We start from the raw sequence: 21,777 nt of genomic DNA on the forward strand, positions 1-21,777 counted from the left end.
GGATGTGGCGTTCTAGTGTTTCGCAGGTCTCGGCTGAGACCCGGAAGCACCCACACACTTTGTAGCACCTTCTGGCCAGGCGTGGCCAGAAGGCTATAAATAAACGGACGGAGGTTGCTCGTGGCTTCCGGTCCACACTACCATCCAAAGTGTGTGGTGTCAGTTGTTTGTGTGTTCAGCCATTTGTACGTGAGCCCTGTGTGCAGTGACCCCTTCTTACTCCCTTACATCATCCATGATTGGCAGTTAGCCACGCTCCCCGTAACAGGACCTTTATGAGGAGCAGTTTGAAGATGGTGGTCTGGGTGACGGTGAAGTGCCTGATACATGTGGGAGTCCTGAACATGTTGAGGTGGATGCTGATGTTTAATTGGACCACGACGAGGATGAACGGGAAGATGGGACACTTGTGGAGGATGAGATGCATGAGGAAAATGTGTGGATAGCGTTTCAGGATCTACAGCATGGCTGCACTGCATCTAACCAGAGGGGAAGGGTTTACTGATAGCATATCAATGCTAAAAACATCGATTTAAAAAAATATCGAAAAAAAATAGAATGCAAAAATATCGACTCCATATATTTAAACAGGTAAGTACAAATATATTGAATCAAAAATATCGAAGTTAAAAATATAGATGTAAAAAATATCAATTTAAAAATATAAATAAAATAAAATAATATATATTAAATATATAAAATATTAATATTATCTTAAACAAAATTAATTAAATGTAATATACATTTTAACTAAATATAAAAAAGAAACTTAATTTCAAAAATATAAACACACAAACATAATAATTTATACATATACATATATTTACTTTAAAATAATGTATTAACTATTATCTTTATTTAATTTTTAAACTCTTTTAAATGATATAAAAATGAAAGATGTACGTATATCAACAATTTAATTAAAAAAATTCTATAATAATTAAAACATTAAACTATTAAAAGAAAATTAAAACGTACAGTAGGGAAAATGTTGGGTAGCGAAATAACTACATTTACTATTCCAACTCCAGTGAGTGCAACAGTAGGGAAAGTGTTGGATAGCGGAGGGGTAAAATATACTATTCCCACTCCATTGAGTGCAAAAGTAGGGTAAATATTGGATAGCAGAAGAATAAAATTTACTATTCTAACTCCAGTGAGTGCAACAGTAGGGAAAATGTTGGATAGCGGAGGGGTAAAAATTGCTATTCCCACTCCAGTGAGTGCAACAGTAGGGAAAGTGCTGGATAGGGGTGGGGTAAAATTACTATTCCCACTACAAAGAGTGCAACAGTAGGGAAAGTGTTGGATAGAGGAGGAGTAAAAATTACTATTCCCACTCCAATGAGTGCCACAGTAGGGAAAGTGCTGGATAGCGGAGGGGTAAAATTACTATTTCCACTCCAGTGAGTGCAACAGTAGGGAAAGTATTGGATAGCGGAGGGCTAAAAATTACTAGTCCCCCTCCAGTGAGTGCAACAATAGGGAAAATGCTGGATAGCGAAGGGGTAAAAATGACTATTCCCACTTCAACAAGTGCAACAGTAGGGAAAATGTTGGATAGCAGAGGGGTAACCATTAATATTTCCACTCCAGTGAGTGCAACAGTAGGGGAAGTATTGGATAACAGAGGGGTAAAAATTACTATTCCCACTCCAAGGATTGCAACAGTAGGGAAAGTGCTGGATAGCAGAGAGGCAAACATAACTATTCCCACTCCAAAGAGTGCAACACTAGGGAAAGTGTTGGATAGCAGAGGGGTAAAAATCACTATTCCCTTTTTTTTAAAAAATGTTTTATTTAACAACACGACAATGGAAGGACAAAAAAACAGAATCAATACATTTACGGTAAGAAGACAAAGAATGACAACATAGCTGCATGTTGCATAAAAAAAAAGAAAGAAATTAATCACTGCAACAAAAAAAGAAAAAGAAGAACATTCATCGGGGACCAGGAACAGCAATGTAGAGATAGAACAATAAGAAAACAATAATACATTCTAATGATACAATCTTGGATATTCCCTAGATAGACTGCCGTTTAAAAGAAATTACCCCAGATTTTTTCAAATTTCCTGAGAGATCGATCCCCTCTTAGCTTAGTCATAGCTGCCTCCATGGAATAAATCTCATTGACCAATGACCACCACTCCATAATATGAGGGGGTTGCGGGGAAATCCAGGCACGGGCTATAGTTAATTTGGCACATGAGAGTAATATTGTGACTAAGGCCTGCTGGGGGAGAGATACGGAGTGTATATCTAAAAGTACCGATATGGCTTACAGGAGGGGTGGTTTAACTAAGTTTATTTTCAGAGCTTTATCGAGAGCGGCCCAAAACTCCTTTAACACCGGACAGGAGAAGAGCATATGTTCTAAATCGGCCCCAGCTAGATCACATTTCGGGCATTTAGTACGGTCTCTGTATGCATCATTTGTGGACCATTTGGATATTACTGCAGGTGTGAAATAGAGCAGACAAGTGGTTTTAAATTGCTGTAACCTTAGGCTTGATGATTGAACAAGATTATTCAAATTGAAAAGAGTAAAAGCGATCTATTTTGATGTAATATTACGTCCGATCTTCAAGCTCCACTTCTCGGCTAGTCTGGTGCAATCTCCTGTCTTATAAGTATTAAGGCATTTATGACCTTCACTAATTAGAAACTTTGTCTTTGATGAATAGAAACAATCCCAGATGTCAGAGTCTACAATTTCTAAAATTTTCATTTTGTGTATCAAAAAGTCGTGAATTTGTAGATACTGAAACCTCATATTGTCAGTCAGTTTATATAAATTTTTGAGTGCCCCGAAATCTAAAAAGCCCTGTGAGCCATAAAGGTCCCCCAGCGTTGTGATACCATGAGCAGACCATATTCTTGCCCTGCCATCATTAAAGACCCCGGGAAGACCCGGATTACCCCAAAGCCGTAATTTAGCGTGAAATAAAGAGGTTTTACAGAAGGTCAAAATATTAAACCAGATTTTCACTATGTCTCGGGCAGTCTTAAATTTGACCCTTTTATAGTAATTCGGGTCATTCAACCTTAAAAGGAACATTCTGGAGTATGAATTTAGCATCATAGTATGAAAAAAAAATTGAGTATCAGGGTTCAACAGAGAACGTAAGCAACCTAAGAAGGTGGCCCAGTAGTATAACTTAAAATCCGGGCAATTAGGTCCCCCTGTATCTAGTGAACCCTTAAGTAGTGTCAGGGATCTACGTACTTTCCTGTAGCTCCAGATAAAACTGCTAAATAGCCCGTCTAGTTTCTTAAAAAAAAGATTATTGAGTGCTAAAGGAATAGAACGAAATAAATAGAGGAATTTAGGAAGTATTTTCATTTTGATCAAATTAATTCTACTAATGATGTTTAGGGGGAGTTTATGCCATTTCTTTAAAAGCACAGCAGTTGATTTTAACAAGACATAGTAGTTTATTGGAATAACATCCCTGGTTTTAGATGAGATTTTGACCCCTAGATAATTGGCGACCTTACATAGTAACCTGTGGTGTATAGTTCATTACAATTTGTGTTTTATTGATATTTAGTTTATATCCAGAAACTACTCCGAATCGACTAGCTTCTATTGTGATGCCCTCTAATGCCTCCGCTACATCCGTGGAATAAATAGTGATATCGTCTGCATAGGCGGTAATTTTGAGAAAATGAGGCCCAGATCTAAATGGTACTATTAGAGATTGTATCTGCAGAGCAGAGAGAAAAGGTTCCATTGATAAAGCAAACAGCAGGGGAGATAATGGACACCCCTGCCGTGTGCCCCGGGAGATGGCAAAAGTGGGAGAAGTCTGCCCTGCATAGTTGACACTTGCCAAAGGCTTATCATATAAAGATCTTAGCCAAGTTATAAAATGGCCTTTAAATCCAATAAAGGACAAGACAGACCAGAGATAGTCCAACCCCACTCGGTCAAAAGCTTTCTCAGCATCCAATAAGATCATACCGAGTGGGGAGGAACCAGTCTCTGCTATGTCAAATGCCGTTATCGCCGTATTTATGTGGGCCGTGGTGTCCCTGCCTATTACAAAACCATGTTGTTGGGAATCGACAATTTTAGGAATAAGTGGAGCTAGGCGATTGGCTAAAATGTTTGCGAAAATTTTGGCATCGGTGTTAATCAGTGAGATGGGTCTATAAGACCCACACTCATCTGCCGGTTTGCCTTTTTTCAGAAAAAATACCATGTTTGCCATATTCCATGAGCTAGGTGCTTTACCATATTCGCCTATGGTTTTAGTGACTTGAAGGAAGAGAGACATTAATTCCTCTATACACAGTTTATAGAGCTCGGCTGGGATGGTGTCTTCTCCAGCTGCTTTCCCCGTTGGAAGTGAAAAAATAGCTTGTCTAATCTCTAACGTGGTAATCTCTTCTGATAATTTATCTGACCCAGATATATTATTTTTCTCTTTGATGTTGTTATTCAGGTAGACTAGGATCTTCTCTATACTAGGTTGGTTTTCCGGCGTATATAAGGATTTATAATATTCCACGAATTGGGCGAGAATTTGTGCTGGCTGATCAAATACAATATCGTTAGGGCCCTTGATATTTTTAATCAGGGTATGTGCCCTATCGTCGGCTACTTCATAAGCCAGCAATTTCCCAATTTTATCTCCTCCTTCATAATGGGAAGTTTTCAGTTTTTGTAGCTTAGCACTGCTTTTCTCAATAAAGGTTGTTTTTAAGTTAGATTTTAATCGCCCGAGTGTTAATCCAAGTTCAATTATATTAGAAGAACCTGTTCTCAGAGCTTCTGCCAAAAGTAGTTCTTGTGTCAAAATATTAGAGACCAGTTTTGTATTAGCATTACGACGCTCGGAATTTTGCCTAAAAACTTACTGTTGGGTGAACCCTCTGATGCTGGCCTTACACGCATCCCATATGATTATACAAGAAGACGAGTTGAGGTTGAAATTGATAAATTCACGGAGATGTGTTTTGAGCTGTGTTATATATACTTCATCCAATAATAGATATGGGAAGGAAAACACTCTGGGTGCCACTAGAGCCTGTAAATTATTAAACGTGAGTACAATTGGATTATGATCCGAAGTGACCCGGGGACAAATCTCCATAGAACTAGTGGCTAATATGTTATCAGAGGCCCAGGCCATGTCAATACGGGAGCATAGTTTATGTGGCGCTGAGTAATAAGTATACCCCGGCTCTTTCGGGTAGCTATAACGCCAGATATCCCTGATATTATGTAGCCTACCAATTTCCAAAATGGCGGCCCGAACTTTGCACATACGCTGGAAGGCGCCCTGTCTGGTGGTGTCTAGCTGGTAGTCCATAATACAATTAAAATCCCCCATAACGATTAGTTCCCCCTCCCATCCCAACAATTCTGTATTTACTCGATCAAAAAATCAAATCTTCAACAGTATTAGGACCATAAATCACAAATAGTACATATTTATGATTACCCATTTTTGTCCAAGGCCGTTTTAAGTATTTCTGCCCTAAATCATTTATCTTTAAGGATGGCCACTCCTCTAATTGAGGCCTGTAACGTAGAACTGATTATGATATCATACCCTAGCTGATTGAGTAGCTTCCTATCCTTAAAAGCAATATGTGTCTCTGAAAGGAAAATAAAATGTGGATCATACAGTCTGAGTTCCTCAGAGACAAGTCGTCTTTTATTCTTATTGTCTAGACCTGCGGCGTTCGAGGCCAAACATTTTAGCTTATACATTTCAGAACATAAAGTAGCCCAATTCCGCCATTCTGCTTAAGCCATAAACAGAAATAGCCTCTTCCCGTCGTATTCCCCCCAAAAAAGTGTTGTGTTGTTATTTTTAAAGTTTTCCCCCTTGAACCCCCCCCTCGGAGAACCACCCCCCCTCCCCCTATCCTCCTCCCTGCTAGGAGAGGAACCCCCCCTGAAACCTACTGCCGCTGGAGAGGCAGCTGCAGAGAGGAGCAGCCTGAAGCTACCCACCGCCCCTCAATTTTTCTTAGACTGGATAAGGAGGAAAAAAATTGAAAAAGGGAAGAAAAAAGAAAGGAAGCGGAAGAAAAGAAAAATAAAATTAGACAGAAAAAGGTAGGTAAAATAGAGTTCAAAGCCAGATTCCCTAACTCCCTAAAGCCCAGTGTCTAAATCTGTACATAACCTTCCATCGTGAAGGGAGTAGGAGAGGAAAATTAACATAAGACCTTAGCCAAATTTAGCTAACGCTATCTCTGCCTCCTTCTCATCTGTAAAAAAATATGTGTGGTTCCCTATGATAACCTTGAGGCAGGCCGGTTCTTGCAAGAACACTTGTCCCCCTATGGATTTGAATGGGTCAGTACATTTCTTTAACTTCCACCTCCTATCCATAGTAGCTTTGCTCAGATCTGATCGTGCAAAAAGGGACAGATTATCAATAATAACTGGAGAATTGGGGCGCGCTTTCAAAGAAACTGCCTGCCTCAAGAGAAAGTTGCCAAAATGGATAAGGAAAGGCCTGGGGAATTTACTTTCCCGATTCCTTGATACCAGAGGGAGACGATGGGCCCTCTGGACTTGAGAATCCCAATCCCAGTCCATTAAGTCCGGAAAGGCCTTGGGCAATAGATTGACAAGGTAAGCCCGTGGATCTGACCCTTCGACACCTTCAGGAATACCAAAAAGTCTTAAGTTCGAGCGCCTTTGGTAGTTTTCTAAGTCCTCCACCTTCAGCTGTAAGGCAATGATCTGTGCATCATGTTGGCTCAGGGTGGATTCCGTGCGAGCAGAGTCCTCTTCTAAATGTACCACCCTTTGTTGGAGCTCATCGATATCCTGTGAAATCCCCCCTAGTTTGGAAGTCATCTCTGATAAAGAGTTCTGCAATTTGTTGTTGTCCTCTCGTAGCTGCAAAAAGTGCTCTTGAGCTTCCTGACGCTGATTGGTTAAAGTTTGCAAGATGATCTCGAGAGGAGAAGAGACAAGAGCGGCTTCAGAATCTCCAGAAATAACCCGCAATGGGGCTGTAGTAACTGTACCAGAGATCGCATTTGGTATTGGAGGAAGTAAGGGGGGTAAGCCCGAGGGAATAGAAGGAGCTGTCAAGATGTTGGGCCCCGAGGAAAATTCTTTAGCAACTGACGATGAGTGGCTAGAGTCGGATACAAGATCGACAGAGAGAGGAGGCGGTGTAACCATCGGGGGTGAGCAATGATATTTGTGGGACGTAGTAGATTGATACTATTATTCCCAGAATCCCCGGAAGGAGCATTAATGGATGCCGGGGACTGATTTTTTGAAAGATCAGATACAGGTGGACTTGTACCTGATAGCCGAAGAGCCATGTTTTTGACCAGCCCCTTCGCCTGTATCCATTTCCTAAGGGGACTTTTTCAGTCAGGAGAACCTTCTTCGGGGCAAAGACTGAGATTATACTTGGGAGTCCCTCAGTATTACCATTTCTCTCTTTCTTGATCTTCAGTTTAGCCTTCGATTTTGCTTTTTCCCTTCGAGCAGCCAGAAACTTGGCGGTATCTGAGGAGGAGCCAGCAATTGAATTGACAGTTCTCTCATCGTCTCCCGTCTCTTCATAGTCCTCATTGGAGCCATCTCCGCCCCATCTTCATCCCCCTCAAGGAGGGAGACAGACATATCATTGCCGATCAGTGTATCTCTTGTGTCTACTATCCCCTGGCTTGCTTCCCTTTCCAAAGTCCTATCAGATTCAATATGAATGCACCCCTCGAGCCCGCCGGGGTGGATCTTTCCCCTGGCTGATGGGATATCTCGTATGTCCCCAGATGAATTAATCTCAGCTCCCCCTGGCGTTAAAATAATGGGGGACCCTGTAGTTAGAGTAATTGTAGTGGGAGGAGATGGCATGTCTAATAGGGCCATTGCTGGGACAGCTTGATTAGTGCCAGTGCTTGTGACAGATGTATTGTTGTCATCATTGCTCTCCCCATTCAGTAGCATAGGATCAGAGATAACAAGAATGGGGGGCCGCAAGAGTGGCTTACCGGTGCCGAGTGGCGCTACAGGCAGAGTCGTTGCAGTCTTTGCAGCACAAGGCGGAAAGTCCACCGGAACAGCCGAAGCAGCCAGGGAAGCAGATGTGGCCATCGCTGGAGTAGGTGCTAATGGAGCCAAGGAGGCTGCCACCGGTTCCACGACTGCCGCTTTGGTGGCACGGGTGGTTCTGGACACATTCTTTGGGGCCATATCCTGAGAGTTCTGATCTGTAGCTCCTACAGACATGGGCAGACCGCGGATAGCGGAGGACAGCGTAGATACCCGTCCGCGTCGCACCGGCAGCCCCGACAAGCCGAGCACCGATCCGCGGACCAGCAGCGGAATCGTCTGCCACACAAGCCGTGATGAAGTATACGCTAAACAGAGCTGCAACATTCGGCCCCGCTCCGAACTGTGAAGATTTTCGAGAGGACCCAAGGTCGAGAGCCCCCCTGGAGCCCCAACAGCAGCGGACCGTAATACTACAGCAGCGTGGGCGAGTGGCGTATACAGGCAAGGTCACCGGTCACCTGTCACTGGTCCAGATCGAGGCAGGCAGGTATATCCCACTAAAGTTTGTCTTTTTTCCCCCCTTTCTCCTTAAAATCGTCGTCATCGAGTGCAGAGAGACATATTCAGTCCACCGCTTATTTTCCCCCTTCTAAAATTCATTGAGTGGAGAGAGGTGATGGGAGCTCCAGGACAGGCTGCTGCTCTACGACGCACTCACTCCGCCATCTTGAGCGCCGCCGGAAAGAGATGGGTGCTAATTCCAAAAATCACAATTCCCAAACCAGTTAGTGCAACAGTAGGGAAAGTGCTGGATAGCGGAGGGGTAAAATTACTATTCCCACTCCAGTGAGTGCAACAGTAGGGAAAGTATTGGATACCCGGGGTTACAAATTACCTTTCCTACTCCAGTGAGTGCAACAGTAGGGAAAATTCTGGATAGCGGAGGGGTAGAAATTACTATTCTCACTTCAGTGAGTGCAACAGTAGGGAACGTGTTGGATAGCGGAGGGATAAAAATTACTATTTCCACTCGAGTGAGTGCAACAGTAGAGGACGTATTGTATAGTGGAGGGGTAAAAATTACTATTCCCACTCCTGTGAGTGCAACAGTAGGGGAAGTATTGGATAGCGGAGGGGTACAAATTACTATTCCCACTCCATTGAGTGCAACAGTAGGGAAAATGTTGGGTAGCGGAGGGGTAAAAATTACTATTCCCACTCCAGTGAGTGCAACAGTAGGGAAAGTGTTGGATAGCAGAGAAACAAAAATTTCTAATAACATTTAAACAATTTTTTTTTAATAATCTTAAAAAGAAATAATATTTCAAACATATACGATTAAATATATTAAACATATAAAAAGAACACATAACATAATGTTAATTACATGTAACTAAAAGGTACAAATATTATATAAAATAAATGAATACATACATTTATAAACAATATTTATTTAAAAGGAGCAAATATTAACAAACAATTTATTTAAAACATAATTGTATTTATTTGATTTCCTACCCTATAACACCACACCAATAAAAAAAGACTTCAACATTTTTATTTACATTTATTTACATAATTAACATAATTAATAATGAATTTACAAAAATAGTTTTAATGAAAAAAGATAATAAACATTCATTGAGTACACATTCTTTAACACTATAATATCCACAACATACACCTAGAATTAATAATATAATTACCATATTTAATTACTAATTAATTAATTTAAATCAATTAACAACTAATTAATAACTCATCAATAAAAAATCAATTACTTTGCAACCTTCCCACCATTTACACCTTTAAACACCACACACACATAACATGTATTACACAATTACAATAATTAATTACTAATTAATTAATTTAAATTAATTAACAACTAATTAATAATTCATCAATAAAAAATAAATTACTTCCCATCCTTCCCACCTTTTACACCTATAAACCCCAAAACACACACCTAAAGTTAATAATAAAGTAATTTACACATTTAACACTATGACATTGCAATCAAACAAATATTAATAAATACAAATTAATCAATACATTTTATATAATTAAATTACTTCCCACCCTATTCCCCTATAAACCCACAACCCGCTATGGAACAAAAAACTCAAAATTCACATAAAAAAATCATAACTGCTAAAAATAAACAATACATTTTATATAATTAAATTATTTCCCACCCTATTCCCCGATAAACCCACAACCCACTAAGGGAACTAAAAGCACAAAATTCCCCCCAAAGAATCAATAACTACTAACATTTTAACACATATAATAAAAATACAAACAATTCTTACACAAAAAAACAAACATCACACACACACACATAAAATATATACTAAAATACATAATATTAATAAAAATTCGATATTTTTAATAACTATGGGGCATATTATCAAGGGGGTTTATCTCTGCTTTTCTGGCTTTAAAAGCCAAGAAAGCGGAGATAAAATTATCTCCCTATTACCTAGCTGTCGCTAACACCAGTCAGCGACAGCTAGTAGGAGATAGCGACCATCTTGGGCCCCGCTTTGCATGTCAGTGAAATTTATCACTAATGACATTCAAAGTGGGCGTGCCAAGATGTTAGCGACTGGAAACAGTCGCTAACATCGCTATCTCCTATTACCAACTTTTGGAGATATATTCGCGCTAAGCGCGAATATCTCCAAAAGCTAACACCTGCCCCTGAGCAGTTCTTAACCATGTTATCCAATGGTAGGTGGATAACATGGCCAAGAGCATTAGCTCGGTAATGCATGAATATCGCGGACTTTTCAGCGATAGTCATGCATTTCGGCCGATTTTTATAGCTTAGGAGATAAACCTTGATAATAGCAAGGTTCCTAAGCGATAAAAATCGCCGCAGCTCGGCGATAAAAATATTGCCGCTAAGCCAACATAGCGATAATTATCGCTAGTTGTTGGTAATATGCCCCTATATTTTTGCAAACGATATTAAACACTTTGATATTTTTTTAATCAATATTACTTACCTAAAATCAATATTCTTGACCACGAGAATTTGCCTGTCAATATTCTTGACCCAGGATATTTTTGCAATGATATTGGTGCAATTCGATATTTGTACTCGATATTCTGTCTCTGCACCGAGACCAGTGTCAAGACGGTCAACTTTGGTGTGGGCCCCCCCCCCCCTTGATGCCAGGTAGGAAGCCTTGTGTGGCGGGGACTGGCAGAGATGTTGAGGTGGGGGTGCAGGTTGTGGCAGAGACAGTTGGACATGGGGACTCTGCCCTTCGACTTTCGAAGGGCAAGTATGTTCAGGATCAGGGTATTGGAATGTAGGTGTGGGGAGGCTGATAAAGGTATAGACAGGGAGGGCAAGACAGCAGTGGAAAAGATACTGGACCCTGGGGAGAAGGCGGATCAGAAAAATGCAGAGTATAAGAATGAGAAGGAAGAGGTTAAAAGCAAGAAGCTTCCATGCATGGGGATTACCAAACCGCTGGGGGCCCACTTGATGCTGGCTACACAGGAGCGAAAATGGAAAGGGGAACACAGAAATTCTTAAGCTTTTGCATAGGGAGTTTTGGGCAAAGGAAGGATCTAATGAAGGAGACTATGAGCTGTCCCGTCGGCCTAAAGTGCCAGTAAATATTGAAAATTAGACAGCTGCTTTCCTTATCTATTAAAGTGTCTACCCCGAAAAATATCCTGAATGGTGCGTGGCGTTGTTCAAGTATTTGGATGTAGTGCAGAAGGCTCAGGTCACCTTTGAGTGTTTAGCGTGGGTGAGATATGATGATGAGTTTTAGGGCTGCCTAGCAGAGGATTCAGGTGGTATTTTGGATCAAATGGATGGCGAGCTGTTCTTGCTGACAATGACCCCGGAACTCCCAACCCCCACGACGTAAACAGCATGTGGGTGGCCCGTGATATACAAGCGCTTTCGAAAGAGCCTCACCCAGGTAGGAATGGGTGCAGCAGGGGGAGAACAGAGGGGTAGCAGTGGAGCTTACTGGCCTATTAACAGGGGCCAATGTGTATGGGTGTAATATAAGTACAAACATGAATGCTCAAAATGTGGCGGAGACATATGCTTAGACATTGTGGGCCCCAGGAGAGTGGATTTGGCCAGCAGAGAGGTGCAGGAGGCCAGTGGTAGGGTCCCACTGAGAGGGGCAGGGGTAGAGGGGGACAGATTCCTATGGGCAAGGGGCCGTACGCCAGTTAAGGTGGAGAGGTTGAGATATTGACTAGCTTTGTTGGGGACGGACAGTGAAAAGGATTTGTTGCTGCATTGCTTTCAATTTGGGTTTCGTTTGTGTTATGAGGGTCCCCGGGTGAGGCACTGGGCAGACAACTTGAGATCAGTGAAAGTGCATGAGGATTTGGTGTGGGTAAAATTGTTGAAGGAGGTGAGAGAAGGAAGGATAAAGGGCCCCTTTGATGATTTGCCATAGGCAAAACTATGAATGTCATCAATCGGGGTGGTCCCTACTAGGAACCTGGGGAGTTGCGATTGATTCAGCATTGGTAGTTGCTGGAGGGCCTGTTGGTCAATGATTTCATCCGGGAGGCTGCAGTAGAGTGCACTGTGCCTCAGTTGATACAGCCATGCGGTTGATCAACGAGTTTGGCCAGGATGCTTGAATGGCAAAATGTGTTGTAAATTTAGCCTTTTGCTTATTACCAGTTTACCCTGAGGATTTTGAGTTGCTGGGTATACATTTTGGGGGTACATTTTAGTGGATAAAGCATTGCCAATGGGGTTCTCGATTACTTGTTCGTTGTTTAAAGCGTTCAGTTCCTTTCTCCGAAGTTGTTCACAGATGAGGTGGGAAAAGAGGTCATGACGCATTATTTGGATGAAGTTTTTTAGGGTGGGGGCTACAGAGTCGCAGGAATGTAAGGATGATTTGTTGTTGTTGCAGGACTTAATGCAGGATGTGGGGGTTCCTTTTGTACTGGAGAAGACAGTGGAACTATTTCAGGTGCTCACGTTTTGGGGTACTGAGTTGGATTCCTCTCACATTGAAATTTGCTTTCCAGAGGTGTTTGGACCTGCAGGACAGGATGTTGGACAGGGGCAAAGTCAAGGTGAAGGACATTCAGGATTTGCTCGAGCATTTGAATTTCGCATGCAGAGCAGTGAAGGTCGGCAGAAACTTTGCTGAAGGTTGGGTTGGTCATTGACAGGAACATCACATCCTCACCACAGGGTGCGTCTCAAGGTGGGGTGGGGGAAGATCTAAGAGTATGGATAGTTTTCTTGACTGAATGCAATGCCATTCTAATGGCTGGAATTGGAGAGCAGGTGGAGTGGTATATCAAGCTGTTCTCCGACGCAGCAGGCGTCCACAGATTCTGCATATCTTGGACAGGGCTACGGAGCATGTAGGAATGGACTGAGGTGCAGAAGCATGGGGGCTGGAGCATTGCTTTCCTGGAGTTTTTCCTATTGATGGTGGCTGTTTGTTTGTCATGATGCCACTTTGCCAACAAGATGGTCATGTTTAACGTGGACAACATGGTCGTGGTGAACATTGTCAATCGGCAATAGGCTCATGACCTAAAGGTGTGGCAGTTGCTGTACATATTTGTGTTGGAATGCTTGAGTGTGAATGTGACTTATAAGGCAAGACACATTGCAGGGGTGAACATTGACATTGACGATTATATGGACTTGCAGGCAGTGGTACAGCAATATGGTGCCCGATCACCCTGGACATACTGAAGCAGGTTATAAGCATGTTGCAGAACATCCGCAGGGATAATTTTGAAACTCCACTTTTTCGAAGATTATAGTATGTTTGTTTTTAGTATTACGGAGGTAGTGGGTTCAAAGTCCAGGTCAAGGGATAGTTGATGGGATGTGCGGATGCTTTCTGGTGTGACTCCCGAGATCTAAGACAGATCAACCAGGCATGGGCACTTCCATCATGTTGAGGTCTTATCCAGATGCTCGGGCATGCCTATGTGTTTGGTGGCTGGCATGGAGGGGGAAGTGGGAAGGGTAGGGGAGGTTTTTCCAGCCTGGGGATGGGGCACACGCTGTCACAAGTTTTGGGGGTTTTGAGGAAGGTTTGGCTGCACCGGGTTATCGAGGACTGCATTTTTAGTATGCATTCCTTTCAGATTGGGATGGCCACAGAGGCAGAGTGCATTAATTGGAAGGTGGTGGAAATCTGGCGCTTTGGGAGATGGCTGTCTGACTATTACCAGTGCTATTTGTGATTGAGATGGGTTTTCCACACCTCACATTAATATTGTTGTTTTCCTCCTAGTTTGTATTGCTGGCCCGGGGAGAGTGCACATTGAAGTCTGGATATGTGGGCATTCCTTCGTAAAATGGAAGGTTAGGCATGCTGGGAACAGGCTTGGAGGAAAGTAACTTGGATTTGTGGACACTGTGGTGGGAAAGGGGCATGTGATGGAATGAGATACTGCCCACATTGAATCTGTTGGCCCTGGGACACCCATGCCCAGATGTGTTGCTCCTACATCTTGGAGAAAATATTTTAGTGCAGATGAAGGGACTAGAAATTGTAAAGTGTATAAAAGATTTGTTGGAGAACAAAAGTCTTTGGTCCGGTACCACCATAGTGGACGGAGTTCATGCCGCGTAGGGCCTGGCGGGGAGCAAAGAACCCTGGGGCACTTGATAGAGCGAGAAGGAAAGGTAACAGGGAACTTATGAATTTTGATAAGCCCGAAGGGCTGATTTTTCTGGAACACAGTGATATTATATATGATACAGTTGCATATTTCTGTGATGATGTGGTACATCTGTCGATTTACAGAGCTGAAATGTATTTGATGCAGGTGAGAGACATGTTAGCAGTAATGCTGCACCTGCCAGTGGTGATGTAAATTGTTTATTAAGTGGTAAGGGGGATAGAAAAACTCTGGTGGTTTTTCTGGTAGCAGTGGTGTGCACAAGTTGTAAATTATGACAATACACAAATGGCGGATTTACTATAGCACGATCAGCACATCTCAGAACAAGATATCTCCCTTGTTACAGTCATAAACAATGTCAATTTATGTCACTTTGTTGGAGTGCAAACCCAATGTAGTGCTCATCCACCTTTTAGCACCACTCTACGATACCTTACCCACTCACGGTGCGGCAGAGTATCATATACAATTTACACAATACCACCAGGGCACATCCTTATAAGTCACTGTTATCCAATGGGCATCCAGCCAAGTCAGTCCAATGTCTCAATTTTTCTTATGATCCAAGATACAAAAGCACAATGTTCATTGATATTCAGTTTTCTTTATTTTATGTTTTTCTTGTCACATCCGTCACAGCCGACGCGCGTTTCGCCCTCCGCGGGCTTTCTCAAGGCAAGTACTTTTTAGATGAGCAGCATGTGTGTGATAAATCAATAATTAAAGAAGATCTCTGATCACTGTTCCTTCGAGCCTCTAAATTTCGGAATCCTTGTCTAGTACAACCACGTTTTGTGTTTCAAAATTTAAATTCGCTGTTCGGAGCCTTGATAAGTTCCATCGCCATTGACGCGTGCACCTGACTCGGAGAGAATCGCCTCCTTCCGCGTTCGCGTTCGCGGAAGGAGGCGATTCTCTCCGAGTCGGGTGCACGCGTCAATGGCGATGGAACTTATCAAGGCTCCGAACAGCGAATTTAAATTTTGAAACACAAAACGTGGTTGTACTAGACAAGGATTCCGAAATTTAGAGGCTCGAAGGAACAATGATCAGAGATCTTCTTTAATTATTGATTTATCACACACATGCTGCTCATCTAAAAAGTACTTGCCTTGAGAAAGCCCGCGGAGGGCGAAACGCGCGTCGGCTGTGACGGATGTGACAAGAAAAACATAAAATAAAGAAAACTGAATATCAATGAACATTGTGCTTTTGTATCTTGGATCATAAGAAAAATTGAGACATTGGACTGACTTGGCTGGATGCCCATTGGATAACAGTGACTTATAAGGATGTGCCCTGGTGGTATTGTGTAAGTTGTAAATTATGGCAAGAAATGTTAGTCAGATTGAGCCCCAGTCGAGGATTCTTGGGGGGGGGGCACCTGGAAGTTTCTGAATGGAATAAGATTGCAACAGTGGTGTATGCGCAATGGTTGGATGCGGGGAATTTGAGTGCGAAGAGCTGTTATTGGACATTGTGTTTGTAATGGGTTACTAAGGGGAGGGAAATGGATGGATAGTCATTAAAATGTATAATGAGGCCAAGTTTCATGGGTAGTATGTAAAGAACAGAGTCAAGATTTTGTATTAGAGTGTGTGCATCTGTTTAATTAAAGCTGACTTTTCCATACTATCAAGTAGTCAGTTGTTCTTGGATATGCCATCATGCCCAATGGGGTTTTGGAATGATATGCAGAACACCCTACCACCCTAGGATATTTTGGTGGGTGGTAGGGTCCAGGGACATGGGGCAGCGCGATTGATTGGTGGCTGAGGGTGTAGCAACAAGGTTTTCTAGGCATTGGGGACATATGGCCAGGCGCCATTTTAGGTTATATACCAGCAGGCAGTGACAGTATAAAACTTTTCCCACCCTCCCTAAATGTAGTGGTGGGGATGGGAGTAAGCGTGACTTGTTTTCTTTACCTTTGCAGGATGTTTGACCCTGAGGGTTGAGTTGTCTTTGAGATGCATTTGGTGATCATTGTGTTTTTGCTGAGACAGGCGTCAAAAATGGGTTTTGAGTTTGTTGTCGCTGAAGATGAGCAGGTGCGTTAGCGGTGGTTTACACAAGTTGAAAGTTGTGGCAAGAAACATTGGCCAGGTTGATACCCAGTTGAGGATTCAGGGGGGACTGAGAGGGCGTTTCTGATGGAATAAGATGGCAACAGTGGTGTATGCATAGTGGTTGGATGTGAGGAGTTTGAGTGCAGAGATTTATGATTGGACATTGGGTTTGTAATGGGTTACTTAGGAGAGCGGGGTATGATGGATAGTTATTAAGATGTATAGTGAGGCCAAGTTTGATAATTAGTATGCAAGGCGTAGACCCAAGGTTTGCATCAAAGTTTGTGTGCCTGTTTCATTAAAGTGGCCTTTTCCACACTATCAAGTAGTCGGTTGTTCTTGAATACGCCATCCTGCCCGACAACAAGAGCCAAGTGCCAGATGCCGGGCAACAGTCCTTATACTCTGTGCTACGTTCACCCTTTGTGCACCCTCAAGCTCCAGCCCCGGCTTTGGCTTGAGTGACTAGGGGGGACTGACACCCCCCTCACAGCAGGGAGCTGACAGGCGGCAGACTGCAGCGGCAGCAATGGACCTGTCGAATGCAAAACACCAAACAACAGCAACAGTCAAATAAGGATACCACACATGCAAAGGGACAGTCTGTTGGTGGCGCAACTAGAGAAAATCCCCTTATAAATTAGTCCAGTTCAATACCAGAGTTGGACAATCTTTCCTCGTGAATAGTACAGAGAAAGGTGGCAACATTTTCTACATATGGATTTCCTAAATTAAACGAACACATTTCATTCTCCTGCCATTTTTTTTGTTTTCTTAATAGCAATACGCAAGATGGCCGGTGCAATTTTCAAAAACTTTAAAATAATGCGTTTCAATTGTGTTGTGGGAAATGGAGACTTACTACAAATCAGGTTTACATGCTGCGAGTAGGCCTGCGCTTGGTTTGACATTTAAACAGGATGGCTTTTGCCGCATTAGAGTGTACTAGTAAAATGAGTTTCAGTGCTGATTGTTAATCAAACTGCCCCTGCCTTGTGGCAGTACAGACTATGAGGTTTTTCCAGCACTGTCTTACATCCTCAGAGGTGATCTTGTTTTCAAACAGCCACATCAAAGAACTCATATTTCAGGAGATAAGTCACCCAGTACCACATAAGCACTTCACTGTGCAAAGACCAAGCCCCTCTGTCCTTGCAGAAACTTCATGTGGGTGAAGAACAGTTCCAAAGGGAAACTTTGCTGTAATTTGAAAGGGTCGCTTTTAGGTCGAGCCTAGCGTTGCAGCGCATGCGCCGCTTGCTTTGTGAGGCATGCTGTATTGGGGTATGTTTTGGAAGTGGTGTTGAAGCCCAGTCCATCCTTTTCATTGATTGGCGTCATGGTCCATGGTAAATGCTGGCTTCCGATTGATAATGAGGCTTCTTAGTCCCTCCTTGTTACCGCCCTGTCTCCTTTTGGGACTGAATCTTTTACTTGCAGCGTTATACTGTCTCCTTCAATTAGTCGGTAAACTCTTTTTTTTTTCATTTGCGCAATGGCGATAGCTTGTTTTTTAAATGACCAGAGTTCACCTCCCCTTTTTTCTGGACACGCAGAGCCCTACTGAACTGGACCCGTTCTGTCTTTACTCACTGTTCAGTTAATATTTGTCAGGCCCTTTAAAGCCGCGTGCGGCTGAAGTTCGATTAAAATGGTCCCCGAACTGAAATGTTAATAGGTACAGAACTGGTCGCGTACACTGGGGCTTTCGGTTGTGATGTCAGCGCAGCTCTAAGAGAATAACTAGGAAAATACTGGGGTTTAGGAAGATTCACCAATTGACACTTTTTTTTTCCCGGCACGCTTGTTTCGCTTAATTAAATGATGCTTTGCTTTTAACGCCTGTGACATTTTGCAACCTTCGAAGTTGCTCAGTGAGAAAATAAAAAACAAAAACAAGTATTTTGTAGGCAGTGAACAAGGGAGTGTGGTGAGGAAGCACTGTTTTCTGTCTGGAATATATTCACTTGTGCTACTTACTATAGGGTGCAACTCGCTGACACGTCTGCGCATCGTTAAAAACATATATATTTGTAAGTATCTTTCTCTCTGTCTGTGGACAAATAAAGCTACTGGAAAACGACAAGACCCACAGACGTTGCCAGAGGACAAAAGGCACGTGTTTTAACATAAATAATTATGTAAATGACTCAGTTTCACCAAACTATAGACATTAACACGCACGTTTTAAATAAGCATTTGCAATGCAATAGGTCTCGCATTAATGCATGTTTGAGCTATTGGCGTTGCTAATAATAATGCAACACCAATAGCTCAAACTTTCAATAATGCGAGACCTTGCATTGTAAATGCTTGTTCTTTTTCTGGGGAGTTGGAGCATTGCAAGCTGCGGCCCTGGGATATACTAAATAGTGCCTTTCTTATGACTCAATGTGTGAATGAATGGCATTCCTTTGCACTGTGATAAACTGTTTCGGTCTGCTCTGAGATATACTTTTTCAGTCTGAAATGTTTTATGTTTTCGACGTTTTTATACATTGCATTGCTCTGGTGCTGCCAGGGGTTGATACAGAAATCTCTCTAAAAAAACGATGCAGCATTTAAGGATTGCCCCCAGAGCTTATAATGAATAAATGCTCCATTACTGGAGCCAGCATGATTTGTTGTGTCTTGGGAACGGTTAAAAAGCATCACTTGTTGCTCTCTCGTGTCCTTCCTTGTATAGCAGGATTAACTTTTTTTCCTTGGTGGTGATAGACATTTAAAAGAAGAACTGAGTTCTAACATGCCTCTGCTTTACCATGAGTGGGCTGGCGTATTAATATTCAAGTATTTCAGAGCCTGAGGCAGTGTGGTTCAAGATCTCTCGAGGGATGGCATAATGCCCTTGTAACTTGCTGTGATTGGATCAACTCATGAGATGGATTAAAACAGCGAATTGAGACCTCTTGAGTCTGCTACGATGTGATAAAAAAATTAAAACAATGACCAAAGGCAGCAGTTAGTATTTTTTTATTTGACGGGAGTGTAAGCCTGTTCTGACTGCTAATGTATAGATCAACGCTTTGAAGTATTGTCCAGCCCATGCATTTACAGGCCTGCCTGGTCACTTGGAAACCAGGCAGTCACCTTGGCAACGAATGCAGAATCAGGAAACAGCAGCATTAATATTTCTGCCAGTGTGCTTTCAAGTTGTTATGTTCACCACCCCCAGTACTTCTAAAACGGGTCCAGTCTTCTTGTCATAAACCAGTACACACACTTGATTGCACAATATCAATACAAACCCTTCTTCCCTAGCCCCCTAAACTCTAGAATATCTAGCTAAATCATTTTTACAACAAAGGTGTTGAACCTAATTATGTCCCTTCCTGCACATAAACAATCAATCCCTCAATGCAGGCACCTTTGCAAGGGTGCCTGTGTTGACGCTAGGCATCTGAATTTAGCACCAGCGCAGGGAGAAACGCAGAGGTGCACTGTATTATTGTAAATACGGCTCATCCTGCGTTTCTAAAGTGACGGAGTGCTGCGTAAGCAATTTTGGAGCTAACCCACGCTCCGCCACTTGCTTATACATATGCCCCTCTGTGTCATCACAAGTAGGATTATTGAGCTGTGCAAACATGATTTTGCTGAACTGGGTTGGGTCAAACTAAGCAATTTCGTAATTATTCATATATTTATCCCATTTTTAGCACTAAAGAGGACCACGTCCAAGCAATGCTTAGAGTCGCTTAAAAATGGTGATTAAAAAAAACTTTTCCAAAAGACATACGAACGTTCATCGGTAAAGGCTAATCTAAAAGGTTGGCAGTCAATGCCAGACCTTATGTTTTCGCCAATGCTTGTCTTTTTAATCTCATGCTTATTTTAAGCTGTGCTTGTGGCGAATTACAAAAATCATTACAATTAAGTCAGGGTGAGTGGATTAAAGCCTATATTTTAATTATTAAAATCCCAAATTAACATGTGGTCCTCACGAAAGAACCTACATTTGGTACAGGCTTCTTCGATAATGTTATGCTGCTTTAGCTAGAGGCACATTTTTGGAAAATGGTCAGATTTGTCTAGCAAACAAATAAGATTACTCGATTAATACGTAGATATTTTGCTGTTAGACAACCTTCCAATACAAATCATAATTTGTCTTGAAAATTAAATTGTAACACAACAGCAGGTTTGCGTCACTTTGTGATGCAAACCAGCACAAAGTGATTGTACATTTTCCACCTTCATCTTTTGCCCTAATGCAAGCAATTGGCCATCTTTCTGTGTATTCATATGTAGTGCAATGTCTCCACTGCTTCTCCTAAACTCTTCAAGGCTATTGTCCTACTGCTACATTCACCACCCCCTCCTCCCAGGTGAGTTCACCTCTAAACGTCTCACCTGAGAGCTGATCACTCTGAGAAAATATTTAGGAACAATCTCAAAACCTGGCTGTTCCGCTCCCCCTAGTATCTGTAGGGGAGCCCCCTCCATTTCTATGGCCATGTCAGCCTCTTTGATTAGCCTACATAGGTCCTGGTCTCACCACGGGGACCAATCGCTGTACAAAACACTTATTATTACTATTAAAATGACCATGCAGTCCCCAAAATCGAAAGTGACACGGTTTTTTGTGGCACTAACTGGGTGACATCCAACAGTGGAAAGAACATTTTGGGAAAAAGTGCACAGTGAAATTACTTCAAATTTTTCCAGCCTTGTCACACTTGGCTATGACCAGACTACACACACCGACTGAAGGCAATTTTTAGGAAAGGAAGAATTTTGCCTGTGGAGGTTGGGGAGAAAGAAGCAGTATTGGCTGAATGTGCCACTAGAGATGAAAGGGAATAAGAAAAGGGGGTTTCACCTGTGAAAAAAGTTAAGATGCGTAAAAATATTAGGCTAATTCATCATAAAACATGGATAATACCATGAGTGTAGAATGACACACAGAAGCAGTAGCACGGGAAATGTGCGTAGGCCCTAGTGCAAGGAAATACATGGGTTCCCTGGCTGGTGTTTAAATTATGATATACAGGAATGATCAGGGTTCAGGGGGGCCCCAGTAGAGGCCTCATGGCCCCATTGACGTGCACCTGCT

The sequence above is a fragment of the Lissotriton helveticus genome, chromosome 5_1, assembly GCF_964261635.1.
Source record: "Lissotriton helveticus chromosome 5_1, aLisHel1.1, whole genome shotgun sequence".
Lineage (NCBI taxonomy): Eukaryota > Metazoa > Chordata > Amphibia > Caudata > Salamandridae > Lissotriton > Lissotriton helveticus.